The sequence below is a fragment of the Amia ocellicauda genome, chromosome 2 (genome assembly GCF_036373705.1).
Source record: "Amia ocellicauda isolate fAmiCal2 chromosome 2, fAmiCal2.hap1, whole genome shotgun sequence".
Lineage (NCBI taxonomy): Eukaryota > Metazoa > Chordata > Actinopteri > Amiiformes > Amiidae > Amia > Amia ocellicauda.
The window spans coordinates 45287594-45296109 of record NC_089851.1 but is presented as its reverse complement, the minus strand read 5'-3'; positions in this window follow the sequence as shown (position 1 = coordinate 45296109).

The following is an 8516-nucleotide window of genomic DNA, read 5'->3' as shown; positions in this document are numbered from 1 at the left end:
ACATGTAACTTCTGTCAGAACCAAACATTCAAACAGACACTTTCATAGAATTAACATTCCCCTCCTCACAAATAATGGTTTGCTCCACCATATGAAATCTACCTCTGAGGCTGCGCACTGCCCCTAGGGAACACATCAGAGATGCCTCTAACAGGAAGTTACCAAAGGTTTCAAACTCTCTTCTACAATCTAGTTTTAATTAAAAACATATGCAGCTGTGCTTGTTCACTATTTGGCAGACAGGGAACAGTTTTTTTTCTTGTGATGCCACAACATATGGCATCACGGCTGTTTTGTCCCTCCGAATGGAGGATGGTTCTGAGAAGTCCATAAGGTTAATGTCACAGCCCCTGAGTAAAACGATTCTCTGTCATTTCAACATTAACACAGACCACAAACCACTGATGTATCTGTTTCATGAACTGAAACTAGTGCCAGAAATGGTTTCCACATGATTTCAAAGGTGGGGTGTGACTCTGAAAGCCTATGAATACACTATTGTTTTCAAATCAGGGAAATTCCATTGAAACAAATTAATGAAAGATTTAGGAGATCGCACATGTGGTGGCCTGACATAAATATTGTGACAGACAGAAGTACAGTCTTGTACTCAGTATCAAGAAAAAGAAAAGCACCTGCCTCTACACCTTTGGGAGTGGCCAGGGAAGCCATGAAGCAGACTCTATGAGGATTGTGCGGGACCATTTAGAAGGAAGATGTTTTCTGGGTCAGTTGATGCTCATTCTAAGTGGATGCATATATATATATATATATATATATATATATATATATATATATATATATATATATATATATATATATACACACATACACACAATGAATACTGCAAATTCAAGTGCTAAAGGCAAGAAGCTAAGGCAAAGTTTAAGTGGTCATGGATTGCCTCATGTTAGTGTCAGACAATGGAGGTTGTTTCACAAGTGAGGAGTTTCTAGGCTTCATGAAGCCCCAAGCAGAGTGGATTATGTAAAAAAAATTGAGGTCAGCATTAGATCACATTGTCTCTCATATGAGATGGAAGATACAACACAGACTGTTGAAACAGAAGCGAGGTCATGACAAAAACACAAAATTAAGAAGGAGATGCAGTGTTTGTTTGGAACATTAGTTTTGAACCAAAGTGGGTTCGAGTGGTAATTGACAGAAATACAGGTCCAGTATCCTACATTGCTCTTTCTGGCGATAGACATGTTGTTCACAGGTATGTCGACCAAATCAAAGTATGAGTGAACCTTCCCAAATCTCAGTTCTAGCCAAGGTTCCTGAGATGATCACAGTCAGTAGTGCCTATGGAATCACTGGAGACAGTACCTACCACAACAGAAGAGGCTGGTGGAGCTTCCACTGTGACAGACAGCACATTGGGGAACTGAGAAGTCTGAAGGACACCCTGCTTTGCCTCAAGTGGAAGTCCTTCGATCTAATAGAGAGGGACTTGCGCAAGGTTACAACAACAGTGTCCCCCAGCTGGGACTGAACTAAGACCCTCTGCAGAGCCCTAACTACAACTCCACACTGCTGCCATGTCTACTGAAGACTTCTATGAGACTCTCCCAGTGCTATTGTTACTACAAATGTTGTTTTGTATTCTGTACATTTCTTCCCAGCAACTACCCTGTGAAAACATAAATGTGGGATGGGGTGGTTGTATGTGACTTATCTTAGAGGAGGGAGAGTGAGAGTGTAGTGGTGTAAGAAGGCACTTTGGACTGGGGGGTGTGTGCTTGCGAATTGTCAACTGTGGGAGGGGGGAGGCAGATAATTTGTCAACCATGGGGCATTATGGAAGGGTACTTTCTGGTGGCAGGGCAAAGGGGTTGGAGCCATCACCTCTTTCGCTTTTCCCTGTGCAGGTGCCTGGGTGTAAGGTTATAGATAAGGTTGGCTAGGGGTCAATATGTATTTTCCACTACCATATTGATGTGTGGCATTTTCATAAACTGAGAAATCAGCGCAGGCATGCGCTCTTTATTCAATGTGCACAAGGGAAGCCCCTGCTATACAACCTCTGTTACCCGGCAGTGACTTGCAATATTCTATTTCAGTGTTTCACATCTGAAGGAAAAGGAAAGGCATTTGACAAAATATAACTCTTTCTCATTCCACGTTTCTGAAACCAACAGAGGATCTCTTGAGAATTCTTCCAGCCTTTATTTTCACTGAGATTGACTGATTATTTGTGAAATCTCTTGCAATGTCCTTGCCCAGTGTTCAAATTGTGTTAGAGGTCTTGGCGGGGTCATACTTGAGTAAAAGTAAACATATTCTATCAAAACCTTACTCCAGTAAGTAAGTAAAAAGTCTCCCATTCAAACAGTGCTTGAGAAAAAGTAAAAAAGTAGCTACTTTCAAGAGTACTCAAGTACCAAAAGTAAAAGTAAATTGTGATTTTAGTAATGAAGTGAAAGTGCATGTGTTTGTGTGTGAGCCTTATGAAGGGGGCACACAAGAGATTCATTTGATTTAATCCAATTTATTATCCATAAATTATCAAGGTATTTTTTATGGTTCCTCAATTTTATCTTGAATAAAACCATGTCCAACAAAAATAAATGTTATTTAGGCACATATCTGGAAATTACTTTGTACTCAGTATTAACAAACAGTAACATTGGGGGATTTATATAAAAGCCTATTTTGAGTTTTCTTAGCAAACTCACTGTTCACACACATACACATATATCCAAAAGAGTTGAATAATAAAACGCAAAACAAAATAAACAATAACAAATATGTATCCCTGTAGTGATCACATTTGTTATAATGTAATCTGCTGCACTCTGGTGCAGGAGACTAGTTTTGAATCCCAATACTCAACTAATACTGTGTTTGACCCCCTTTCGCCTTCAGAACTGCCTTAATTCTACGTGGCATTGATTCAACAAGGTGCTGAAAGCATTCTTTAGAAATGTTGGCCCATATTGATAGGATAGCATCTTGCAGTTGATGGAGATTTGTGGGATGCACATCCAGGGCACCAAGCTCCCGTTCCACCACATCCCAAAGATGCTCTATTGGGTTGAGATCTGGTGACTGTGGGGGCCAGTTTAGTACAGTGAACTCATTGTCATGTTCAAGAAACCAATTTGAAATGATTCGACCTTTGTGACATGGTGCATTATCCTGCTGGAAGTAGCCATCAGAGGATGGGTACATGGTGGTCATAAAGGGATGGACATGGTCAGAAACAATGCTCAGGTAGGCCGTGGCATTTAAACGATGCCCAATTGGCACTAAGGGGCCTAAAGTGTGCCAAGAAAACATCCCCCACACCATTACACCACCACCACCAGCCTGCACAGTGGTAACAAGGCATGATGGATCCATGTTCTCATTCTGTTTACGCCAAATTCTGACTCTACCATCTGAATGTCTCAACAGAAATCGAGACTCATCAGACCAGGCAACATTTTTCCAGTCTTCAACTGTCCAATTTTGGTGAGCTTGTGCAAATTGTAGCCTCTTTTTCCTATTTGTAGTGGAGATGAGTGGTACCCGGTGGGGTCTTCTGCTGTTGTAGCCCATCCGCCTCAAGGTTGTACGTGTTGTGGCTTCACAAATGCTTTGCTGCATACCTCGGTTGTAACGAGTGGTTATTTCAGTCAAAGTTGCTCTTCTATCAGCTTGAATCAGTCGGCCCATTCTCCTCTGACCTCCAGCATCAACAAGGCATTTTCGCCCACAGGACTGCCGCATACTGGATGCTTTTCCCTTTTCACACCATTCTTTGTAAACCGTAGAAATGGTTGTGCGTGAAAATCCCAGTAACTGAGCAGATTGTGAAATACTCAGACCGGCCCGTCTGGCACCAACAACCATGCCACGCTCAAAATTGCTTAAATCACCTTTCTTTCCCATTCAGACATTCAGTTTGGAGTTCAGGAGATTGTCTTGACCAGGACCACACCCATAAATGCATTGAAGCAACTGCCATGTGATTGGTTGGTTAGATAATTGCATTAATGAGAAATTGAACAGGTGTTCCTAATAATCCTTTAGGTGAGTGTATATATATATGTATACACACACACAGTATATATATATATATATATATATATATATATATATATATATATATATATATATATATATATATATACACAGGTCAGCCATAACATTATGACCGTCAGTGTCAGTGGGTGGGATATATTAGGCAGCAAATGAACATTTTGTCCTCATAGTTGATGTGTTAGAAGCAGGAAAAATGGGCAAGCGTAAGAATCTGAGCGACTTTTACAAGGGCCAAATTGTGATGGCTAGACGACTGGGTCAGAGCATCTCCAAAACTGCAGCTCTTGTGGGGTGTTCCCGGTCTGCAGTGGTCAGTACCTATCAAAAGTGGTCCAAGGAAGGATGAGCGGTGAACTGGCGACAGGGTCATGGGCGGCCAAGGCTCACTGATGCACATGGGGAGCGAAGGCTGGCCCGTGTGGTCCGATCCAACAGACGAGCTACTGTAGCTCAAATTGCTGAAAAAGTTCATGCTGGTTCTGATAGAAAGGTGTCAGAACACACAGTGCATCGCAGTTTGTTGCATACAGTGAGGGAAAAAAGTATTTGATCCCCTGCTGATTTTGTACGTTTGCCCACTGACAAAAAAATGATCAGTCTATAATTGTAATGGTAGGTGTATTTTAACAGTGAGAGACAGAATAACAACAAAAAATTCCAGAAAAACGCATTTCAAAAAAGTTATAAATTGATTTGCATGTTAATGAGGGAAATAAGTATTTGATCCCCTATCAATCAGCAAGATTTCTGGCTCCCAGGTGTCTTTTATTCAGGTAACGAGCTGAGATTAGGAGCACTCGCTTAAAGGGAGTGCTCCTAATCTCAGCTCGTTACCTGTATAAAAGACACCTGTCCACAGAAGCAATCAATCAATCAGATTCCAAACTCTCCACCATGGCCAAGACCAAAGAGCTGACCAAGGATGTCAGGGACAAGATAGACCTACACAAGGCTTGAATGGGCTACAAGACCATCGCCAAGCAGCTTGGTGAGAAGGTGACAACAGTTGTTGCGATTATTCGCAAATGGAAGAAACACAAAATAACTGTCAGTCTCCCTCGGTCTGGGGCTCCATGCAAGATCTCACCTCGTGGAGTTTCAATGATCATGAGAACGGTGAGGAATCAGCCCAGAACTACACGGGAGGATCTTGTTAATGATCTCAAGGCAGCTGGGACCATAGTCACCAAGAAAACAATTGGTAACACACTACGCCGTGAATGACTGAAATCCTGCAGCGCCCGCAAGGTCCCCCTGCTCAAGAAAGCACATGTACAGGCCCGTCTGAAGTTTGCCAATGAACATCTGAATGATTCAGAGGAGAACTGGGTGAAAGTGTTGTGGTATGATGAGACCAAAATCGAGCTCTTTGGCATCAACTCAACTCGCCGTGTTTGGAGGAGGAGGAATGACCCCAAGAAAACCATCCCCACCGTCAAACATGGAGGTGGAAACATTATGCTTTGGGGGTGTTTTTCTGCTAAGGGGACAGGACAACTGCACCGCATCAAAGGGATGATGGACGGGGGCCATGTACCATCAAATCTTTGGTGAGAACCTCCTCAGCCAGGGCATTGAAAATGGGTCGTGGATGGGTATTCCAGCATGACAATGACCCAAGACACACAGCCAAGGCAACAAAGGAGTGGCTCAAGAAGAAGCACATTAAGGTCCTGGAGTGGCCTATCCAGTCTCCAGACCTTAATCCCATAGAAAATTAGTGGAGGGAGCTGAAGGTTCGAGTTGCCAAACGTCAGCCTCGAAACCTTAATGACTTGGAGAGGAGTGGGACAAAATCCCTCCTGAGATGTGTGCAAACCTGGTGGCCAACTACAAGAAACGTCTGACCTCTGTGATTGCCAACATGGGTTTTGCCACCAAGTACTAAATCAAAGGGGTCAAATACTTATTTCACTCATTAACATACAAATCAATTTATAACTTTTTTGAAATACATTTTTCTGGATTTTTTTGTTGTTATTCTGTCTCTCACTGTTAAAATACACCTACCATTCAAATTATAGACTGATAATTTCTTTGTCAGTGGGCAAATGTACAAAATCAGCAGGGGATCAAATACCTTTTTCCCTCACTGTATGTATATATGTATATATATATATATATATGAATATGACCAGAGGCGATTCTAGGGTATGTGGGGGCCCCAGGCAAAGTAATTCCTGACGGTGATGCCGGGGGGTGCAGCAGTTTTCTTCCCTTAAAGCGGGGGGGGGGGGGGCGGCGGACCGAGGGGGGGGGGTTCCCATTTGGGTGCCCCCCCTCAGCCCGGGGCTCCAGGCAATTGCCTAGGATGCCTACCCCTTTGCAATGCCCCTGAATATGACTATGCATTTGTGCACTGCAGCGTCTTCACTCCCATTATTAGAAAAGTTTCATTTTATTGAATAACAAGGAGATTCGACACTACTTTGTCTTCAGCAGGGCTGTAAATACCTAATAAGTGAGAGTGTGGCTAAAGAAAATATTTATATAAAATTTGATGTTGTTATGCATGCCATCTTAAAAACTTTTGTTTTATATAAAGTGTAAACATCACCATGGACATGCTTTCGGGACCTTTTATCATATACAATAGTACTATTTATATCATAAAGTGAATAATAAAGTTAATATGTAAAATAAAAATCACATTATCCACATTATTTATTAATAATGTATATGTTATGGACAGCTGTCATTAAAGTAACAATGGATATGTTTGTCTTTAATGTGCAATGATGCAGTAATGGATATTGCTGTGCCTCATTAATTAACTTATCGTTGTCCACGTGGTTTATGGAGCGCATGCGTATACTGTGTGTTTCCATGTGGGTAAGTTCTGATTGGTCAGATTCCATTTGCGGCGAAACAATCTAGAAAGTAGCCCATTACCATTTTAGCGATGCTCATTTTCTTAAAACAGTGTGGAGCTGCTATTGAAATACAGGCAGGTCTATGATTTCCGCTCACCTCCAGTGTGAAGCACCAACAGACTTTATATTCATGTCTGAGCAGGATGAGCCTTCAGAAGGATCGGTCGATGATAACACAGGATGTACAATAATAATAATCGATATTACAATCACACACAATGTTTTTGCATAGCTCTCAAACTTTCAAAACGACAATGCATGAGATTTGTCACATAAAAAATGCAGTGATGGATATTGTTGCCAGCCGGCAAAAGCAGGAGCCAGGGGGGGTGGGTACAACTGTTTTTGGGGCAAATGTTTAAGATTTCAGTGGCAATGCGTGAGACTTGAGAGCTATACCTGCCACAAGAATACAGGTCACTGCGTAGCCTGCTCGAAAAAACACGTTATGACAATTCTACACAGCTACATGCACAATACCCATCAATATACAACACAAAACAGCTGCTAGTTACCAAAATAACACTTCCCCAATACAATGCATTTCCAATCGGGGAAAGCAAACAATACTGTACACTGCACTACATGACGTACCGGTGCACTGCAGCTCGGACGCAGGTACGCATGCGCTGTCAGATCAATCCTCAGCTCTGTGCTGTGTGGAGCGGGTGTCCGTGTCTTCTGTTTCTCCCATAACTCTCAAACTCACTGGCACATCGCAGGGTTTCCACGCAATTGGGAGCACTTGTGCTAAACTATTCATTTTGCATACCCATTATTAACATTAGATATATTTTTTCATGCAGCTGTGCAGTGAAACTTTTTTTTTCCTTGTGGGCATATGTAACTTTGAAAGCAAACATAAATGGTCAAAATGACCCCACCTTTCTACTGTGTGAAGGCCATTCAAAATATGTTTTTTCCCAACTGGTAAAATGTGTGTGAATGACGTATGAATGGTGATATGGAGTTGCATGAAAGCCAGTTTAATATTCATATTGATGACATACCGGAAGTGAGCTGTGTGCCCCTGAAAACTTAGGTTTGATAAGAACATAAGAAAGAACATAAGAAAGTTTACAAATGAGACGAGGCCATTCGACCCATCATGCTCGTTTGATTTTGAAGACTTGGACCAAGTCCCCACGTAGTCTCCTCTGTTCCAGGGTGAAAAGGTCCACATTGAATTTCATCTGCCAGGTGTCGGCCCACAACTGAATATTATCTAAGTCCCTTTGAATAGCCTGTGCTGTTGAGATGGTATCTGCTGAGCCACCTATTTTAGTATCATCTGCAAATTTGACAAGTTTGCTAACTATCCCAGAGTCCAGATCACTAATATAGAAGAAGCAAAGGTCCTAGTACTGATCCCTGTGGAACTCCACTAACAACCTCACTCCAGTTAGAAGCGACTCCTCTAATCGACACCCTCTGTTTCCTATACATCAACCAGTTCATAATCCATCTACTTACATTACCCTGAATTCCTACTACTCAGGTGGCACAATATTCCGACTGCGGGGCCTGTCTCTTTCAAACCCCAAAAACAGCCTTTGCTGATGAATGCATTTTATTATCAGGACAATCAAAAATTGTACTGGGTCCTCAGAA